Source organism: Tupaia chinensis, unplaced genomic scaffold, assembly GCF_000334495.1.
Source record: "Tupaia chinensis unplaced genomic scaffold, TupChi_1.0 Scaffold000402_1, whole genome shotgun sequence".
Taxonomy (NCBI): domain Eukaryota; kingdom Metazoa; phylum Chordata; class Mammalia; order Scandentia; family Tupaiidae; genus Tupaia; species Tupaia belangeri.
In genome coordinates this window covers 678,007-699,462 of record NW_006159904.1, presented here as the reverse complement: position 1 = coordinate 699,462, position 21,456 = coordinate 678,007, and the positions used below count along the sequence as shown (strand labels likewise).

The 21,456-nt window shown below is 41.7% G+C and overlaps 1 protein-coding gene across 2 annotated transcripts in view; it reads right to left on the bottom strand.

Annotated features, from left to right (window-relative positions):
• Positions 1 to 18,444, bottom strand: part of SERTM1 (serine rich and transmembrane domain containing 1) — a 30,657-nt gene extending 12,213 nt beyond the window's left edge. Inside the window, exons 1-2 of one of the 2 annotated variants that reach the window (XR_001370784.2) lie at positions 18,251 to 18,444; positions 17,528 to 17,706 (exon numbers count right to left, since the gene is read on the bottom strand). The gene's annotated coding sequence lies outside the window, so the exon portion shown is untranslated. The remainder of the gene's footprint in view (positions 1 to 17,527; positions 17,707 to 18,250) is intronic. The other variant, XM_006154181.3, reaches the window with a different exon arrangement.
• Between the last annotated feature and the right edge of the window lie 3,012 nt (positions 18,445 to 21,456).

Here is a 21,456-nt window from a genome sequence, read left to right as displayed (position 1 = left end):
GAATTGGCAGTTTATGCAGGCTAAGTTTTGGACACATTCAGTTTTGGCCATGTTACACTATTTAGTAGTCAGCTGAATACTCAAGAGAAAAAAGAGATAGGATACAGATTTCTTGATCTATTCCCTTCATGCAATGCAAGATCCTTGGCAGTTTACTGATCAATTAAAAGAAAAGACAGCTTTGTTATAGAGGACATTATTAGGATCGCTGGAGAAATTTGAATATAGACTACACATTAGATAATTGTTTCATATCAATATTAAATTTCCTAATGTAACATAGGAGCATGTTCTTTTAAAAAAAAATTAAAGGAATTAATTAGTTAATTAATCATTTGTCAATTTAACCAGAGAGAGAGAAAATGCCACCAGATCCAGGACTCGAACTGTGGTCAGCCATGTGGGATTCCAGCACCCCAAACATCACACTACCTGCCAGCCCCATAGGAGCTGTTTTGAAGAGGTTTTGCTATAGGGTGTGTGTGCTCGCTGGAAAGACAGAAAGAGACAGAAAGCGAGAAATCACCCCACACCCCACCCCACCCCCAGTGGGGATGGCCACGCCACAATCCCTTTTCTTCCATACTCCACTCGGGATCTTGGGCACTCATGCACACGCGCCTGGCGTAAGTTTAAGCCACCGGGTCCGGGACTTGGACTGCAGTCGACTACATGGGAGTCCAGCGACATAGCCATTATGTTAACTGCTGGTCCCGGAGCATGCTCTTGTTCTTAGGAAATTTATGTTGAAATATTAGCAATAAAGTGTCATAATATCAACTAATCCTCAAGTGGTTCAGCCAAAACAAAAGTATACACACATACCATACTCATAGAGGAAAGACAGATAAGACAAATGTGTGAAAATGTCAATACCTGGTTAATATAATTGAAGAATATACGAATATTCATTTTTATTATGTTTGCTAATTTTCAGTAGGTGTAAAATTTTCAACATACAAGTTGAGGGAAAAAACTCCCCAAAATTGTCAAGAAAAAATGCTTGGAATAATATGCAGTAAGTCAGCCAAAATGTAAGAAGCTTGGAAAGGAATATAATGATGGTAGCCTAATTGTACAGTAGGCATCAGAAACTTCCGCATATTTGCTGCTACCATCAGCTCATCATGCTCACTAACCCACAGGTACTTACGAAGCATTAGAAGACGACTTTTTTTTTTCCTTTTTAGTCAGAGGATACTTAACACTCATCAGAGAGAGACAGAGAGACAGAGAAAAAGAGAGAGAGAGAACGCACTCCCACCCCCAAAGGGACATGACCATACTGTAATCCCTTCTCTTCCATTTCTCCATCCTGTCAGGATTTTGACCAAGCACACACAAAATGCACCTGGCATTTTTTTTTTTTTAAGGTTTTTGCTATAGGGTGTGTGTACTCCCTGGAGAGAACAAGAGAAAGATAGTGACAGGGGAAGTGAGGAATTGCCCCCCACAAGGGGAATGGCTATACTGAAATCTCTTCTCCACTCTCTTCCTGGGATTCTGGGCATGCACGCACACTTGCCTGGTGTGATTTTCAAGATGCCAGGTCTGGGATTTGAACCGTGACTAGCCATGTGGCAGTCCAGCACCCTAACCACCATGCTACCTGCTGACCCCACACCTGGTATGTTTTACAAGTCACCAGGCTGGGATTTGAACCAGGTGGTCAGCCTTGTGGGGTCCAGCTCCTTTAACCACAGGGCCATGTGGCCAACCCCAGAGGATGAATTAAAGTTTCTTATGGACAGAAAACTGATCTGTGATGATGGGAGATGCTGCTTGAAGACCAGGAATGATGACTTGCTGGTCAGCCTTATTCGTGATTTCACTCTTGCCACCACTCACTGGGCTGAATCTTATCTGGGCCTCCAGGGTCAAGTGTTTCAGTCATGCTCATCTCCTCTCAACATCCATCTGCAGGGGCAGCCAAGGATCTCCTGTAGTTTAAATACCCTGTCAAAATGAGGGGCTTTGGCAGTGCTATGGATCGAGAGAGTAGTTTTCTTATGAGAACTAGTGAGTAGGTGGACTGTGCTCATGGAGAGCTCACAGTAGTGAATGAAGTTCACATTTAAAGAAGGGACTACAGAAAACAACAGCAGCAGATAAATCTGTTTTGAAGAGGTTTTGCTATAGGGTGTGTGTGCTCGCTGGAAAGACAGAAAGAGACAGAAAGCGAGAAATCACCCCACACCCCACCCCACCCCCAGTGGGGATGGCCACGCCACAATCCCTTTTCTTCCATACTCCACTCGGGATCTTGGGCACTCATGCACACGCGCCTGGCGTAAGTTTAAGCCACCGGGTCCGGGACTTGGACTGCAGTCGACTACATGGGAGTCCAGCGACATAGCCATTATGTTAACTGCTGGTCCCGGAGCATGCTCTTGTTCTTAGGAAATTTATGTTGAAATATTAGCAATAAAGTGTCATAATATCAACTAATCCTCAAGTGGTTCAGCCAAAACAAAAGTATACACACATACCATACTCATAGAGGAAAGACAGATAAGACAAATGTGTGAAAATGTCAATACCTGGTTAATATAATTGAAGAATATACGAATATTCATTTTTATTATGTTTGCTAATTTTCAGTAGGTGTAAAATTTTCAACATACAAGTTGAGGGAAAAAACTCCCCAAAATTGTCAAGAAAAAATGCTTGGAATAATATGCAGTAAGTCAGCCAAAATGTAAGAAGCTTGGAAAGGAATATAATGATGGTAGCCTAATTGTACAGTAGGCATCAGAAACTTCCGCATATTTGCTGCTACCATCAGCTCATCATGCTCACTAACCCACAGGTACTTACGAAGCATTAGAAGACGACTTTTTTTTTTCCTTTTTAGTCAGAGGATACTTAACACTCATCAGAGAGAGACAGAGAGACAGAGAAAAAGAGAGAGAGAGAACGCACTCCCACCCCCAAAGGGACATGACCATACTGTAATCCCTTCTCTTCCATTTCTCCATCCTGTCAGGATTTTGACCAAGCACACACAAAATGCACCTGGCATTTTTTTTTTTTTAAGGTTTTTGCTATAGGGTGTGTGTACTCCCTGGAGAGAACAAGAGAAAGATAGTGACAGGGGAAGTGAGGAATTGCCCCCCACAAGGGGAATGGCTATACTGAAATCTCTTCTCCACTCTCTTCCTGGGATTCTGGGCATGCACGCACACTTGCCTGGTGTGATTTTCAAGATGCCAGGTCTGGGATTTGAACCGTGACTAGCCATGTGGCAGTCCAGCACCCTAACCACCATGCTACCTGCTGACCCCACACCTGGTATGTTTTACAAGTCACCAGGCTGGGATTTGAACCAGGTGGTCAGCCTTGTGGGGTCCAGCTCCTTTAACCACAGGGCCATGTGGCCAACCCCAGAGGATGAATTAAAGTTTCTTATGGACAGAAAACTGATCTGTGATGATGGGAGATGCTGCTTGAAGACCAGGAATGATGACTTGCTGGTCAGCCTTATTCGTGATTTCACTCTTGCCACCACTCACTGGGCTGAATCTTATCTGGGCCTCCAGGGTCAAGTGTTTCAGTCATGCTCATCTCCTCTCAACATCCATCTGCAGGGGCAGCCAAGGATCTCCTGTAGTTTAAATACCCTGTCAAAATGAGGGGCTTTGGCAGTGCTATGGATCGAGAGAGTAGTTTTCTTATGAGAACTAGTGAGTAGGTGGACTGTGCTCATGGAGAGCTCACAGTAGTGAATGAAGTTCACATTTAAAGAAGGGACTACAGAAAACAACAGCAGCAGATAAATCAAATAGAAGTGGAGATGTTACCTAGGCAGCAAAGTCAAACAGACTGAAAATAGCAAGTTCCACAGCTTAAAGAACTCATGCCCCTTAAACTCTTACAACTATCAACCACCTTCGGGATCACCCCAGTTTGGATGAGTTTTCTAATATGAGAAAAGGCTAATCTTCACCCCCTGAACTCAGTCTAGAGTCAGAATCTTTTTTAAGTTTCTTTCTTTCATGAGAGAGAGAGAGACGAGGAAGAGAGAGAGAGAAAAATGGAGTGAGAGAGAAAGAGAAATACCCCAAAAGGGTCTTGATGCCACCATCTACCCCCCGTCTCAACTGGCCCTACCTAATTATGGGCATATGTGTGCACCTGGCATGCTCAAGAAAGTTCTGAGTTCTGAGATCTTGGGTTCTTTCCATGTGGGTCCAGTTGCATTACTGCTGTTTCATCAACTGGCCCCAGGTCAGAATCTTGTGAAATAGAGGCCAATAAATAATTCAGAAATTGAATCTTGTCAGTGTAAAATTTGGCTGCAAATTTTAAAAAGAAAGAACAGTACATGAATAGTGCCTTTTTCTGGTAATCACCAATCACACAACTGAGGATATAGGTAGGTATTATCCTGCAATGATGAGTACCAGGCGAGTCAGATTTTAGACAGAAGTTATGTAAAACACCGTCTCTACAAGGAGACAAAGTAATCTCTTGTGGATATGAAGTGGGTCTTCCTGGATTTTCAGGTATACCAGGGGAGGCAGGAAGCAGAAGGAGGATGTTGTGTCTTACATCCAGAAAGCAAGCTCTTGTATTGGGCTTCCCTTGATCCTGATACTCCTGGTGCGAATGGAGCAGCAGAGCTGGTTTGGATGCACTCTATTTCTCTCTCAGCAGCACAGTGAACCCAGAAGTCTGGCTAACAAGGAAAATGTCTATGTGTTCCTCGTAACAGAACAAAATGATATGGCAGGCTATCAAGTGTGGGAGGAAATCAAGTCCTTGGCAGCCTGTTGTCATTTTAGATAACGATTCAGGACCAGAACTTGTCAAAGACAATATGGAGCAATAAACAAGGGTAGGCTCAAATTCTCCCAGGATGTATTCCAACTTAAAAATGTAGTGAGATGAAATTGAAATATCACTAGGAATTATTTGTAGAAAACATGCTACTGTGCTGGTGACCTGTAGAAAATAGCTACACAGTCTTTCAGAATATGGAGATATGCTTTTATTCAAGGAAATCAGGGCTAACGTTCTTACAACATGTCACTGACTGACTTTGTCCTTTATCACGGTGAGCTCTTGGCCTTACCTTAGAGGGTTGTGTGCTCTGTGTTTTTTATTCAGTTGTAGGAATAGCCTTGGTCAGAAGCACATATTCATCCATCACTGTTCTTACATCTTAGTCTTAGCACTCTTTTATTTAAAAAGTGTAGGCTGGGGTGAGGAACATGCCATATCAGAAGAGTGGTAGGAACTCCCCAAAGTCATTGTGGAAGGGCAGTCTGTCTGCAGAACAATAGACAGAGGCCAGGATGCTCATGAAGGGGAAAGCATGTCCAAACAAACCCATTTGGAAAAATAACAATGAGCACAAATATATTATTGCTGCCAATATTTATTGCAAAAAGGCATATTCCAGTTTTGGATCTGTGTTCCTGTGTGTAAGCATGTGTATTTTTTCCTAATCTCCATAACTTTTGGAATAGTTACTGTTATTCTCCACCTTTTCTCTTAAGGTTATATAATTATCTTTTTCTTTTTCTTTCTTTCTTTCTTTCTTTCTTTCTTTCTTTCTTTCTTTCTTTCTTTCTTTCTTTCTTTCTTTCTTTCTTTCTTCTTTCTTTCTCTCTTTCTTTTTTGGAAAGGTTTTTGCTATAGGGTGCGTGCGCTTGCCAGAAAGACAGGGAGAGACAGAGAGACAGGAAGCAAGAAATCAACGCCCAGGGGGGATGGCCACATCGCAATCCCTTCTCCTCTTGGGATCTTGGAAATGCATACCTGGCATGAGTTTAAGCCACCGGGTCCAGGACGTGCACCGCGGTCGACTCCATGGGAGTCCAACAACATAGCCATTATGCCAATTGCTGGTCCCATTGTCCACCTTTTCTAACTTGAGAAAGGATGGCTCAAAAAACTCAAGAACTTGCCCACAGCCACTCAGCTGCTTAGAGGTAGGATTGAAATTATCCTCCTGTCTATATCCCTATGTCTCCAGATGCTATGTTCATTACTTTCCTTCTCTCTGGACAGGCTGAAGGTAGAAAAGAGATACACTGGAGACTCGTCATTGGTGCTTTTCACATAGTGTGTCTGATGTTTCTCTTCCAGTCTTGTAGTAGGATTCTATGTTTCCACCCCCTCTGAATTCAGGTGGACATATGACTTGTTTTGGCAGATAAAGTATAGGAAAATTGATGCAAGAAACTTCTGAATAGCAAATGTAAGACCTAGTGTGAGACTTGTCACACCTCTGGCCTTTGCTGCAGTGATTCTAAGTACTTTCCTGCTTCTCAGTATGAGTTCTTGAGTGACCATGACAATTATTCATGATTTGCTTTATCCTTTACTGGCTCTATTGACACATATCAACAATGGGTAAACTTTTCTTGTTAGCTTGTTATTACAGTATAATCTACTTTCTACTGCCTGACAAAAGATCTCAATTTTTAGATAAACTCTGTGATGGCAGAGTGTATGATGGGTCTCTAAATATTTGACTGTAAAGAAGTCAAACTCCAAAAAACTGAGTTGCAGGATGTATACTTTTAATATATTAAAATCCTTTTATGGCACTAGTGAGAAAGATGATTTTAAGTATGTTTGGGTTAGCTTTGATTCATGTAAGAGTTGGATTTAAGAGGCTAAGAGTTAGGGGTGGGACTAAAAACATAATTCTCTAATAAACCGAAACACGATGAGGCTATTGAATAAGAATAATCCTCTCCAGCTGTCTCTTAAAGATGCACAAATGGTTTCAAATGGGAACAGGTGAGAGAGAATGAAGATATTAAGACTAACTCATAACCTCTAATAGAAAAACAACTCACTGTACAAGTAATAAGTCAATAGTATTGTTTTTGGTTAAGAAAAGCAATTGATGCATTCAATCATTCAGTCAATGCTCATTAACTATGTATTACATGCAAGAAGGTTATAAAATACCATTATGTGCATTAGTCTGGTATACATATAATCCCTATAGTTACTCCTCGAGTAAGAAATCTAAAAGATCTCTCCTGTACTATCTATACTATATTCTTTATCCCTTATTATCTGACCACAGGCTACTTTTTCAGTCTCTCTTCCCCCATTTACTTAAAATGGTGTCCAGACATATCAAATTGTTTTTCATTTCCCAAAGTCTTTTTAAAATGCTTATGTTTAATTCTTACATTTGCATGAGTCCCCTCCCTAACTCCACCCAAGACTCCACCCCTGCTTTCCCTCCTCTTTCATTTTGTTATTCCCTGATAACTTAAATCCCTACCAATTGGGACCAGCAGATGGTGTAACAGTTATGTTGTTGGATTGCTACATAAGTGACAGAAGTTCACTTCCTGGACTCAGTGACTTCAAACCCACCCAGACACATTTGGGTGCATGCCTAAAATCCCAAGAGGAGAATAGAGAAGGGATTGTGGTGTGGCCATCCTCCTTTGGAGGGTGGTTTCTTGCTTTCTGTCTCTGTCTCCGTGTGTGTGTCTCTCTCTCTGGTGAGAGCATGCACCCTATAGCAAAAATCTCCCTAAAAAAGAACCCTCCCCTAATTTTCTCTATGGACACCCACATTTCTGGCTCCCTCTTCTGCATCTTGTGTTACTTCGTGTACCTTCCTACCTACTCTAGCCTTCCTTCCATTGCATTATATTTATATTTATATTTATCTACCTGCCTGTCAAGGCTTCATAATAGACTGAATCTGTAGAATAAAGGACCAACATTTTATTGACTTTATAGCCACAGACCTGCACAGAATAGGTAGTAAAGCTGATCAATAATATTTTTTGGATGCTTACATGAATGAAAGAATAAAGATATGCAGAAACTTGAGGCTTCTTAGTTAACTCATATTTGTCCTATTTTTACAGGCATAGGAATATTAAATTAATTAATGAATAATTTTGTATAAAATCATAAAGATTACTCACAAGGGTAAGTACTCCATAGCAAAGAATAATGATGACCCTTCCCTAAGATTCACAACTATTTTTAGTTATAGCAATAACATGAATAGTCCCAAATTCCAGAGCAAACTGCCCATACTACTTTTTTTAATCAACCAAGTGTATCTTTTAATAGTATTTATCAAAGGTTAGATTTATTTAGTCAGGTGTTCATCAGGATAACTGAGGAAAGAATGAGAAACTATGCTGTGAGTACTGCGATCTGTTCTTGTGAACATAACTGGAGGATTGTAACAAATATATTTCAAAGACTACAATAAAAGTCAAAAGTTTTGAATTTTGATAGTGAGTCAATGTTGTTTGACTAGATATGAAACAGAGTGCATTTTGGCACAAGCAGTTGGTATAATGGCTATGTCACTGGACTCCCACGTAGTCAACTGTGGTTCGAGTCCTGGACCCGGTGGCTTAAATTCATGCCCGACACATGTGCGTGTGTGCCTAAGATCCAGAGAGGAGAATGGAGGAGAAGGGATTGTGTCGAGGCCATCCCCTGGGGGGTGATTTCTCACTTTCTGTCTCTCTCTGTCTTTCTGGTGAACACACATGCCCTATAGCAAAATCTCTCCAAAAAAGAAAAAAGAAAAGAAAAACAGAATGCATTTTTTAAAAAACTAAAATATGCTTTAAGTTAAACTCCCTAATAATTCCATCTTCTAACAATTAGAAGGCCTTTTAATCATGGCCTGTGACACTACACTCATCTGTGGAGAAAAGGGTCAAGGAAAACTCTCACTTTTGTGGGGGGAGTTCATTATAATTCATGGCATTTGGGAACATCAATGCATGGTGTTGTCAGCAGCTCAATCTCAAGGCTAAACCAAAGCAAAGCAAATAAGAGCAAAAAACAATAAAAATTTTCAAAAGAAAATTAGCCTGGAAAAAATGTTTATGTTTTTATTCATTTTCAATTTGACTACAAAGTGCATATTAGAGATTGATGACATTAAAAGTAGCCACTTGACTTCCTCAATGAAGTGACCCAGTGGTTACAAGTGCTTAGAGAGGAGGAACTTGGGACGAACGCACTGCTTCCTTCATCAGAGAGACTTGTTACTGGACCAGCCTCTGTGATGCTGGAGCCTCTGTGACAAGAGGGTCCTAGGTTTGCATCCCAAGGTCTCCTTGTATACACTGGACAATTGTTGCTGGGGCTAGATCATTGCATCAGGACCCTGTTGAGAGAGCCTGTCTCTTGTAGAAGAGTAAATAAATAAACTTTTTTTTTTAAAAGTCTTATGCTGGGCCTATAGCCTAGTGGTTAAGCCACTTCCCTGCAGTGCTTTGATCCTGGACTGACAACTTGAAAAACATACCAGTTGTATATGTGTGCCCCAAATCCTGACAGAATGGAGAAATGGAGGAGAAGGGATTGCAGCATGACCAGCTCCATTGAAGGGTGCTTTCTCCTTCTCCCTCTCTCTGTCTCTCTGGCAAGAACATGTGTTCTCTGTCAATCAAAAAATAAAAAAGTCTTGCTACATTAAAAAAAAAAGAAGAAGTTAGCTAAGCTGAAAGTACTTATTGCCTTACTTGATTTATATACATATAGCACAAGTTCCCTATCTCATCATAAATAGTAACCAAAAATACAAGTTGGACACTGGCGCATGCTGTGACATGAGTAGCACTGTTTGCAGGCCCTGGCCATGGTGATGTGACCAGGGATAGCCTTAGCATTGCTGCTAGGAAAATTCAGCTTCTTAGAAGAAGGAGTAAAAAGAATGAAAATAGATGACCACAAAAGGAGCAAATATTTTCTCTTTTCATTCATTGTGTAGCTAACTTTAGATATTTTTCACGTATCTACTTTATACTTTCTTTCCTTATAGCCTCTCTCAATATTAACTTTCTCCTGTAAAAACAAACAAAAACATCAAAACAAAATCCAAATAAGCAGCATTAAGAACAAAAGGAAAAAAGTTTTCATATGATCAGACAGCTGTAAGTTCTTAAAAATCAGGAAACTGAGTGCCCATAAAGTAATTTTAAACGTGACTATTTATATTGGCCTGCTTCAGAAAAAGGATGTGCAAAAGACTCAATTGGTAACATAAACTTCAAATTGGGAGCCAAGGACCTCTTTTCCAACTCCAAATCCACTCTAGACTCAGAGGTGAACTGGATGGCCAATAAGAGAAAAATTTATGAAGAGCAAGTTCAGATTTTCTGTTCTCTGGAGATTTTTTTACCATAAGATTAAAAATATGTGCCAAGCAAATTTAAGACCCAAACTGGGGCCAGCAGATAGCGTAGTGGTTACATCACTGGACTCCCACACGGCTGACTGCAGTTCAGTCCGGACATGATGGCTTGAAACTCATGCCGAGGGTATGTGAATGAGTGCCCAAGAAGCCAGGAGGAGAATGGAGGAGAAAGGATTGGAGCATAGTCATCCCTCCTGGAGAAAGGGGTGATTTCTTACTTTTCCTCTCACTGTCTTTGTCTCTGTCTCTCTCTCCTGTGACCACATATATCCTAAGGCTACATCTACACACACACACACACACACACACACACACACACACACACTGAAAGATAATGATGCAATGAGTGAAGGATCTTGGAAATTCATCCAGTGAAGTAGATCAACCTTGTTGTCAAGGAGTATTTTTGAAGGTCTGATACTCTCCTATTCGAGTCAACACTTCACCATCAAATCTTAAAATGGCCTTGATATGTCTGTCATCTGACTTACGTAAGCTGAGGTCAACAAACTCACCATAGATTTTCTTATGAGGGATTGTTAGAATATCAGGTTGCCAAGGCATCTGATGGGTAATTACAGAGAACAGTGGTAAATATCTTTTTTTGAGCTGGGTGCATTTCAAATTGAACACATAAATTATGTTCTTATGATATGTGTACATCTCTATATGAATGCTGAGTATCAGTGAAAAGATTTTAAAAGCGAAAAGTCATTATGGGCTGACTCTTCTGACCCCAAGATCTAGTAGGAAAGGCCAATCACAAGCAATCTACATTTGAGCTCTGAGCGGCCCCTTTCAGGGACTAGAACAACTGAAGATTTTCTGCCCAGACTTCACCCTCCTTACCCCATGATCTAGTAAGGTCAGAGTAATCCTCAATTGGTATAGAATCTGTTGCCCGAAGGGGGAAAGACAGAACTGCGGAGATATTGTAGAACACCTCCGGCATGCCTTCAAATGCTCAATTTAACTCCAAAAATTAGGAAAAAATGTATAATCCATCAGATTATCAAAGGCACATAAGTATGAGAAGCCAAGAACGTATTTCTCCCCAAAGAGAGAAGAATAACTCCTCGTCCTCACAAACAATACACTGGAACTTATGGAAATGTAAGATAAAGAGTTCAGAATATTCATAGTAACAAAGCTAACAGAGATGCAAGAGAAGAGGGATAACAAACTCCAGAAGATGCAAGAGAAAAGAGACAATGAGTTCCAGGAGGTGAGGAAATTCTTGCACGATCTGAAAAAAGAAATACACACCATAAAAAGAATCAAATGGAATTGTTAGAGATGAAGGTTGTAATACAAGAAACCAAAACCACCCTTAAAAGTATTAAAAGCAGATTAGATCATGCAGAAAATCAAATCTCAGATGTAGGAGACAGAACCTCTGACCTAGAAAAATTCACCAAACAAGACTGAGAAAATAACCTCCCCAAAATGAGAATCATATATGAGAAATATTGGATATCATTAAATACTCAGACATCTGGATAATCAGTATCCCAGAAGGTGAAGAAACTGAGAACATTGCTAATCTATTCCATGAAATCCTGAAGAAAACTTCCCAAACCTAGAGAGGCACTCAAATTTCCAGACTCAAGAAATACGAAGGACCCCACATAGAATCAACTCAAGAAGATCTTTTCCAAGGCACATCATAGCCAGATTGGCCAAAACCATAGACAGAAACAAGATACTAGCATTGCTAAGAGAGAAACATCAAGTTACTTTCAAAGAATATCCCATTAGCCTATTGTTGGATCTCTCTTCAGAAACAATACAAGCAAGGAAATAATGGGAAATTATATTCAAAGTGTTAAGTGAAAAACAATTACAACCAAAACTACTATACCTGGCAAAATTATCCATCAGATGGGAAGAAAAGACAAAAACATTTGTTTTTAAAGAATTTACCAACACCAGACCAGCTCTCCAAGAAGTTCTGAACAGAGTGCTTGACCAGGAAAACTAAAGTCGAACACAGAAATAAGAATACAAAAAACAACCAAGGGAATGGCCAGCTTAATGGTAGGAACAAGTCTGGAAAAATCAATAATAACTTCAATGTTATTATAAGTTCAGTGTTAACTTCCAGAATCCAAATGGAAAGATCGGACCACAGTAGCACTACAAATTCAACAGAAGAGAGATTAATTACATGAGCATGAACTGGTGAAATAGAATTTTATGACTTTTGACTAAAACATTACTGATTTTCTTCTATGCTTTGTTTTCCATATTTAAGGATTTTTGTTTTCTCTTGGTCTGTGGATAGGTTCATTTACCTACTGTTTAAACTAAATCCTTTCCTTTTTCCTGGTTTTAAGCTTTAAGAAAACTTCTCTTGGGACCAGCAGTTAGTGTAATGGCTATGGCGCTGGACTCCACTGACCACGGTTTGATTCCCGGACCTGGTGGCTTAAACTCACGCCGGGCGCATGTGCATGCGTGCCCAAGATCCCGAGAGGAAAATGGAGGAGAAAGAACTGCGGTGTGGCCATCCCGCCTGGGGGGGTGATTTCTCACTTTCTGTCTCTCTGTCTCTCTCTCTTTCTGGTGAGCACACATGCCCTATAGTGAAAAATCTCTCAAAAAAAAAAAAAAAGAGAAAACTTCTCTTAACATTTTTAAATTTTGATCTATTAAAACTAAAACTGTTTTTCTTGAAATTAAAAATTAAATTAAAAAATACCTATTTAATGACTGCAGTAAGCTATATAGACCAGCTAGGTGCTAGTTTGTAGTATGTTCATTCTACTCACTGAGGTTTATGCCAAAGTCAGACATGTATTCATAGATATGTATATATCAGCTTTATTTTCACCCCAAAATGTATAGTATTATAGGTTAACTGTATAAATTTAAAAATTCTAAGAACTTATCCTATGTTTTTTAAGTTAAATACTGGAACTACCAAAATGGCCATGAATCAAGAATTGGTTAAAAATGGTGGAAGACTCATATAATGGAGTATTCTGATGCTATTAAAAAGCATTGTATTCTCTAATATAGAAAGATGCTGGGCATATATGGCTAAGTCAAGAGAGTAAGTTTCAGAATAATGTGGAGTATGAATTCATTTTTGTTAAACAACTACTACTGCTACTTCTCTTCCTACCACACACACACACAGACACACACACACAATTTTAGACGAAAAACAAAACAAGAGCTTAGGTACCAAGCTGTTAAATATGTTTTTCTTAGAAGATGGTATTAGGGGTACACTAGAATTCTATTTTGTGCATTTCTATTTTTGAATTTTGATACAAAGAACATGTACTGTTTTGTAAAAGCAATATAGGTGTTTCCACTAAGAAATAGAAATAAAATCTAATCTTAGCATATGCAGTGAAATACTGCTTATTTTTAAGCCCAGAAATTGTTTTCCTCCTTCCTTTTTCTCCTCTTCCCTTACTGTTCTTTTCCTCTCTCTTCTTCTTTCATCCTGTCTATACTTAACACAATCCTTTGAAATGGTTCATTTGAAACATTTTTTTTTCAAAGTTTAAGACCCTCAATCCAGAAAGCTTATCTTCCTAATAAAGCTTAATTGTATTTTGAGTAAAAGTTGCATTTGACAGGATGTTGTGAATGACATATTTATGAAATAAGAAGTGTATATTCCTCTGCTATAATCCTGGTCGCAGAGAAATTGAAAGTGAGTAAGAACCAAGCCAGTTTAATTCACAATAGTTGGTAAACTACTGGGCACTTATAATTAGTAGCAGACTATTGTGGCAAATTCATCAAAAATACTGCTATTTTTCAGGACCAGCAGTTAGCGTAATGGGTATGTTGCTGGACTCCCATGTAGTCGACCACAGTTCGAGTCCCAGACCCGGTGACTTAAACTCACGCTGGGTGCGTGTGCGTGCGTGCGTGCCCAAGATCCCGAGAGGAGCATGGAGGAGAAGGAATTGCGGCGTGGCCAACCCCCCTGGGGGGTGATTTTTCGCTTTCTGTCTCTCTGTCTCTCTCTGTCTGTCTGGCAAATGCACACGCCCTATAGCAAAAACCTCTCCAAAAAAGAAAAAATATAGTGCTATTTTGCTTGTCCTAGGAAGTGAATCTTTATGTTGAATATTCTCTGAATGAACTGAGTTAGTGTTTTAACTGTGGTTTAAGTCATTGTTTTGTTTTTCTGAATTTAAACAAATTCTTACAACCACCTATCCTTTTGCTTCCTACCAAAAGTTAGATTCAGATCTATTCCCTTTTTTTATAGTGTAGGTGTACATAAGCTTGTGTATGTGTACACAAGCATGTGTGCACATGCATGCATATGCGATGTTTTTTTTACATAGGGCCTCACTGTGTTGTGATTCTTTTGTCTCAACCTCCTATGTAGCTGGAACCACAGATGCACACAGCTTTTCGAGATCGGTCAGGAGTCAAACCCAGGCACTCCCATTTGGCCTCAGCCTGATGAACAGAAGCATCCAATGCAGACTACCATGGCTGGGCCCAGCTGTTACTTTCTTAACTGACCCTTTAACAACTCGAAAGGCTTATATTTTCCATGCTCTATAACAATTTAGGCATCAGCCATCGAGCTCATAATACAAATCGTAAACCTGGGTTGACTAATTTCCCATTGTAATATAACTTGATAGATGGGGATTTAAAAGTTAGTAACTCAAGAAATATCGATGATGTTTCCTGTTCTCGATATGAATTTGGAGCTTTGAATATTGGCACGATTTTGGCTGGACTGTGGCATTTCATGCATAGAGATACCATTACAGTGTACATGGCTACTTGACTTCTTAGAATCTCTTTCTTGCTCTCTCTCTTCTTCTCTGTCTTTTTAACTGCTAGATTTAGTAAAACCTAAATAATGACTATGTCCTGGCTCTAGATGTGAACATGAGAAAAGGCCTATTCCTAAGTATCTCTTGGATCAGGCATTCTACATCACAAGAGGGAGCATCTCAGGACACTCTACCACTTCAGAATCAGAACTGAAGGGACTCCAGTTGTCTCAGAAGCCTGCTAACTTAGACCGGAAATGGCCAGTGAATGCACAGACAGACTTCCTGAATTTTAGGCCAAAGCTGCACCTCATTTGCATGCCAAGGACTTCTTCATGGAAGCCTCTGACTCGAATCCTCCATGTACATATGTTGGCTACAAAGAATCATGCCAACTTCTGCACTTAACATTTGAACTTCTTTGTTAGGTTCCTTATTTCATGAACTAACTTAAAGGCTTTATTTATTCATTTAGGCTTTCATTATGAACAGTAATGACACTCTATAAAAATTAGGTCTATGATGCTCTATAATAATATAGTAATATATTATAATATGATCCACAAATAGATTTGAAGTAAATAGCACTCTTCCTCAACATTCCCTTTTGGCTTGTGGTTCCATTCAACAAATACTGAATGGTTCATGGGTGCCAGGTGCCAGGCAAGTCAGATCAAAAAAAAAAAAAAAGCCTGCTATCAAGTATCTTTCAGAAATTGTTTTCCAGGTTCTTGTTACTACTTAGAAGACCTAGATGAGCAAAGCACAACAATTTGGCCACGATTTTATGTTTTGGTTTTCCTTAGTAGTTCATAATATATAAAAACGCCTATACAAACCTCACACACTATATTTCAATTGTCGGAGAATATGTGCATTTGCCAGAGAGACAGAGAGTGAGGGTCGGAGGGAGAAAGCACTCCCACAATCGGATGAGGTCACTGATGCCTCAATTCTTTCTCCTCCATGTCTCCATCTCTTTGGGAGAAGAGGGGCATGCGCTCAGCATGTTTTTTAAGCCAATGAGACTAGATTTAAATTCCAGTTAGCCATGTAGGATCCTAACCACTAGATTATGGGTCAGCTCTCTGCAAACTTTTTTTTAAAAAAAGAAGGAAAAAAGAGAAATATTTAAAAATGAGGGCAGGGAGAAGAGTAAGCCCACAGAACTATTACCAAATTAGCTCAGACTGGATTTAGAATATAGGTCGAATCAGAGAATTTTGCCTGTGCTGGGTTAATTTTTCATTTTTATAATGAATCTGTAACTCCAAATTGACTTAATAATCAGTATGATTAATCATTCTTACCAATCAGCTGTGTCATCTCTCATCTGTTCTCATTGAAAAAATATAGAAACTCAAGAAACCTGCAAATCAACTCTCTGATGGATTTGATGACTTGTCCTTGCGTATCTCTTTAATCCCTGACGTGATTGTGCACATCACAGACGTCTAGTAAAATCTGTTGTGCTGAACTATTCAGCAGCAAGGGAGAACAGCATCGATTTTACCTTCGATCAGGCATCTTTAATGAAAACCATGAATATGCATTGAGCTCTTCAAAGCACTTTGTCATGAGTAGAGGAACCAAAATTAATAAGTTAAAAAAAAAGCCCTCTAAAAGCAAAACAAAAGCGGACTATCCCACTTACTTTCTGGTATTCAGTTCCCTATTCCAACAATGCCCAGCTTTAGAAGGTGACCAGGCCCGTGAGTGCTGTCAGGGTAGCTCTGTGACAGGCAGCCTCCCTCACATGCACTGCAAACAGCCTTTGTTTTACACATCCACTATGTGCTGGTTATAAAGGGCGTCCTACACCTAGTGGTGGAGAGGACAAGGTACCATCCTACTAAGCCAAATAAAGCATATTTAGTCACAAACAAAGGTATTTAAGAACCTCTATGGGCCAGATTACCACCAAGCTAAAACACCCAGCCTAGCTGCATAGTTGAACAAATTATTTATTTATTTTAAAGAAGATGCATTGGACAGTAAAATGGCATTAAGAGGTAAACTTTTTAGAGAAGACTACCACTTGTCTCTTTCTCTGTTTGTAGATTGTTGTGGGAAGGAATCTGGAAAATCTAAGTAAAATGCAACAGAGAAAAAACATCCTGGGGCGTGATCCCCAGGCTGGGCACTGGACAACAGAGATGGTAAGGGCTGTCAGTTTTCCCTGCCCTTTGCACCTGTAGTGTGGGCTGTACTAAACGCTTTAGCTTTGCGATGTCCTCCAGCCATCCGCCACAAAGAATCACCGGACTAGTCACTTTAGCAGATTTTTTTTTTTCCCTGCAAGAAAATGACCCGGCTGAGGAAATGAGGGACATTAAGAAACAGACCCCGTCTCTGGAGTGCGAGACCAAACGGAGCCTAGCGGGGCGCGGGCATCTGGAGGCAGAAAGGGCAGAGGCAACAAGCCCCCAAACCTGATCCTTGACAAGATGTTTCTGTGTCTGTTTCTCTGCTCCCCAGAGACAGGCGCATCGCATAGCTCCGTCCTAAATGAGAACTCAGTTTGCTCATAATCCCAGCACCTCGACCGGGAAATATTTGCAGGCTTTTCATCAGATCCTGGGAAAGGGAAAGGTCGCGGGTGCAATACCTGCTGGTTTTCCTGGAAACTCGGGCAACCACCGCTGGGGAACGCAAGTGTTCAGCGCCAGGTAAAACTTCCCCGGGTTCGAAGCCACCCGAAGATACTGAAAAGACTAGCGAGCGCTGTAAGGTGCAAAGCCGCTGTCAGTGTAAGTGTGGCGGGTCCCCGGGAAGGGACAGATGATCCTAGAAATGTAGATAAGCGCAAAACAAAGACAAGCATGACCACACACGCCGCAAAGGCAAAAATACAATAAACCTAGATACACAACTCTGCAAAATGTGAACCGTCCACACTTGCGCGGAGGAATCGACCTTTGCAGCGGCTCGCGCGAGGTCAGACCTTCCCGGCTCGCGCCGTCTGCGGGGCTGAGGCAGGTCCCCCCGGGGCCAAGCACACCGAGCCAGGCTCCTCGCAGTTCCCACAGCGTCACCCCCAAAGGCGGAGAGCCGACAGCGGTAGCTGCTCCGTGACCGTAAGGACACGGCGGGGCACAAAAGGGATACATTTAAGGGATGCTCCACAGGCAGACCCACGTCTCAAGGAGGCCGGGGAGAGTCTGGGAAGATGATCCGGAGGGAGGCAGCCCCCGGGACCAGAGGTCGCTTCAGGCGAAGAGTTAGGCGACCCTCGTGGACAGCGAGCCTCCCCAGCTCTTGGCACCCCGCCTTTCTCCCGCTCTCCACTCTGCTCTTGGCTCTCCGGTCTCCTCCAAAGCCCCTCACTCACCTGCTGGTCCGGACGCGCGATCTCAAGGGACGATGTCGGAGCGGCTGCGCCCCTGTCGCGGCGACCCGCGCCCACCAAGCGGCCGCGGAAAAACCAGACGCGAGGCCACTAGCTGACAGCGTGCAGCTGGCGCAGCGGGAGTCGGTTCCCGACTGCGGGTTCGGCCCAGAGGGCGAGGCGTCCCTCCGCCCGCCTCGGTCTGCACAACCAATGGCAGCGAGCGGGGCCCCCTCGTCGTCGCCCCCAGCCGCACTGGCGGGCGCTGGGCGCTAGCATCGCACGAGTTTCAGTCGAGGGAGGAGCTTTCTACACCGTAGGAAAATCCCGGAGGAGGAGGAGGCGTTTGCGCAGGGAGTCCCATCTGGGAAAGGCAGGTGTGGTGCAGAGAACTTTTTTGTGGTGTATGTGTGTGTGTGTGTGGGTACGTGTACTTTCTTTGGGGCTCAAGGGCCTCCCTCTGCAACTGAGCACATCCATTCCTTGCCAAGCTTATCCTTTTATATCTTTTGTGAGTCTCATGCAGCCCCGACTGCAAGTTAAGATCTGGTGCGGTCAGGCTGGCATGGCAGTGAATGAGTTCTGGGGAGTCGCCTCACCCTGAGACTTCAGACAGCCCTCTCTCAACACTTCTAGCTCCCCTCTGAATCCCAGGCCACAGCATCCAATGAGTTGAATAGGACTGCGGTGTCTAGCACTGCCAGGGTGACTAGTGGTTATGAGTCCCTCCTGGGTAAGGAGCAGGGCAAGTCGGATATCATAGAACTCCCGGAAAGGAGCTTTTACTTTTATGTATGAGCACCTCTGGTCACCAGTCAGCTCTGACCTTCACCTAAAGGCTTCCTGTCTCGTTTGCAACTGGAAAATGAGAGGCTTGGATCATTTGATGTCTGAAACTTTTCACTCTGACACTCAGTCCTCATGGCTTTGGGCTTATGTGGCTGATCTCCTGGGAAGTGCTGGATTAACTACCTTTTCCATGAGTCCCTGCTGGACCCCGCTCTGCTGTCTTGACTTGAGACCCACTTGCCCCGGGCCAGGAAGGTAGATTTTGCAAGCTGCCCATCCCAGTGACCCTTTACACTGTTCAGTCTGCCCATACCAGTGCCCGGCTCCCAGGGTCATCTTACTTGTGCTCATACCCATCTGTTCTCCAGGAAGGGACAGGCAGGTGCATCTGGCTTAACTTTGAGGCTCCTTGGAAAACGAGTAAGGAATGCATTGTATCTCTCCCTTTCCTTCTCCAGGGCAGAGATGAGTGGATATTCGTGGATCTTCTGGTGCCTGATCCGAAATGCTGGAGGATGAAATGAACAACCTTGCCAAGAGGGCAGGTCCAGCGGCTTACGACACAGCTGCGTTTGTGTTCTGAAGTTCCCAGTTCATGGGCCACTCCCATGAGTTTGATGACAGCCATCTACCACCTGCTTAATTATACGTGGGTACTTCCTAAAAGTTCATAGAAAAATGGAATTAAAGTACAAGCTTATTTTGGTGCAAAGATATTTTGGAATTGCATGTGTTTTTTTTCTTTTGAATATTTCTTTAATATCACATTTAAATATCCTCTTTAAATACAGCATTATCACAATGTAAAGAATCTAAAGGGCCAAAGATAATTGTCTCCAGAGAACCAGACGCACTTTGTATCCACACAGAAAAATACTACCTGTGTACAGTGTGTGAGAAAGGAAATTGGAAGACAATAACAACTGCAGTCCTAAGAGTTATTTCTTTTATCTAGGCCTATACTGAGTGGGACTGAAGCTATCTGCTGCTACCATCAGAGGCCCAGCTCTCCTAGCAACCATAAGCTATAATTCTGTCCAACTCAGGTTGCACCAGAAATGAGATGGACTAGATTGCACAGAAAAGGCCCTTTGTTTGCCAAGACAGTTACTGCTAAATGTTAATATTTAGCATTCAGCAGTTTGAGATCAGTGTAAGTCAGAATTGTAGAGTTAAAGAAGAGATGGACTTAGGTTAAGGAGCTAGCTTTTCAGATTTATCAAGTATCTTGTAGGCAATGAATTTAATAATTAGAGATTCACATTCCTAGTTTGATCCCAAAGGCTAATGTATCTCAATTGAGCAGCATGGAGTCCACTTTCTAAGATTAAGTTGGAGCCTTCCTGAAGAGTGACTGTGTTGAGCTCATCCTCCCCTTCCAGCATAAACTTTCAAAAAGATTTTTTTTTCCAGGGACCAGCAGTTAGCGTAATGGCTATGTCACTGAACTCCCATGTAGTCAACTGCAGTTTGAGTCCCCAACCCAGTAGCTTAAACTCAGGCCGGGTGCGTGTGCGTACATGTCCAAGATCCGAAGAGGAGAATGGTGGAGAAGGGATTATGGCATGGCCATTCCCCTGGGGGGTGATTTCTCGCTTTCTGTCTCTCTGTCTCTCTTTGTCTTTCTGGCGAGCATATGCATCCTATAGCAAAAAAAAAAAAAAAAAATCTTTTCTCATAAAGCCACACTTCTGAGTAAACGTCAGTCTTACATATGAGAGTACCTGTCTAAGGTAGGCGAGTGTAGCTCAGTTCACGATAGCATCTATCAATAGAGCTCAGATACTTTACACTCTGTTTTGTGAGGATGGGAAGAGAGAAGGACCTAAGTACTTAACGGAGAACTCCCCTCAAATATGAAACCAAGCAAAAACAGGAACAAGCAGGAAAGGCAGGATGTGTTTTGAAAAATGTGTCTGTATTAAGTATAAGGCCTTTCAGGCTCAAAGTTTAGATTTTATAGATGAAATATTGCTGCAACACACGTGAAGGTTGCTTTAAGACACCAGGGACTTACCATCTCTCAAGAAAAGGCTTTATGAGCAAGGCATGTAGGAATAGTTGTCTTACCCATCAAAGGAAGTTTCATTTTTTTCTTTCCTGGTTAATAGACCAAACCATAAGAGAAGCATGTGTAAAGCATGCTAGAGAAGAATATTGTTGCACTCTGCTGCCTCCATTTTAAAACAGTGACGATAACCTTGCTAATAAATCAGTGCTGTGGGACCAGCAGATAGTGGAATGGTTACATCGCTGGACTCCCATGCAGGTGGTTCGAACTACGGTTCTAGTCCTGGACCTCGTGCCTTGCTTTCTCACTCCCCCCCACCCCCCAGCTCTATCCCTCTCTGGTCAAATTAAAATAAGTAAATAAATAAATAAATAAAGTTAAATCATATAATTCTTTTTTTTTTTTTTTT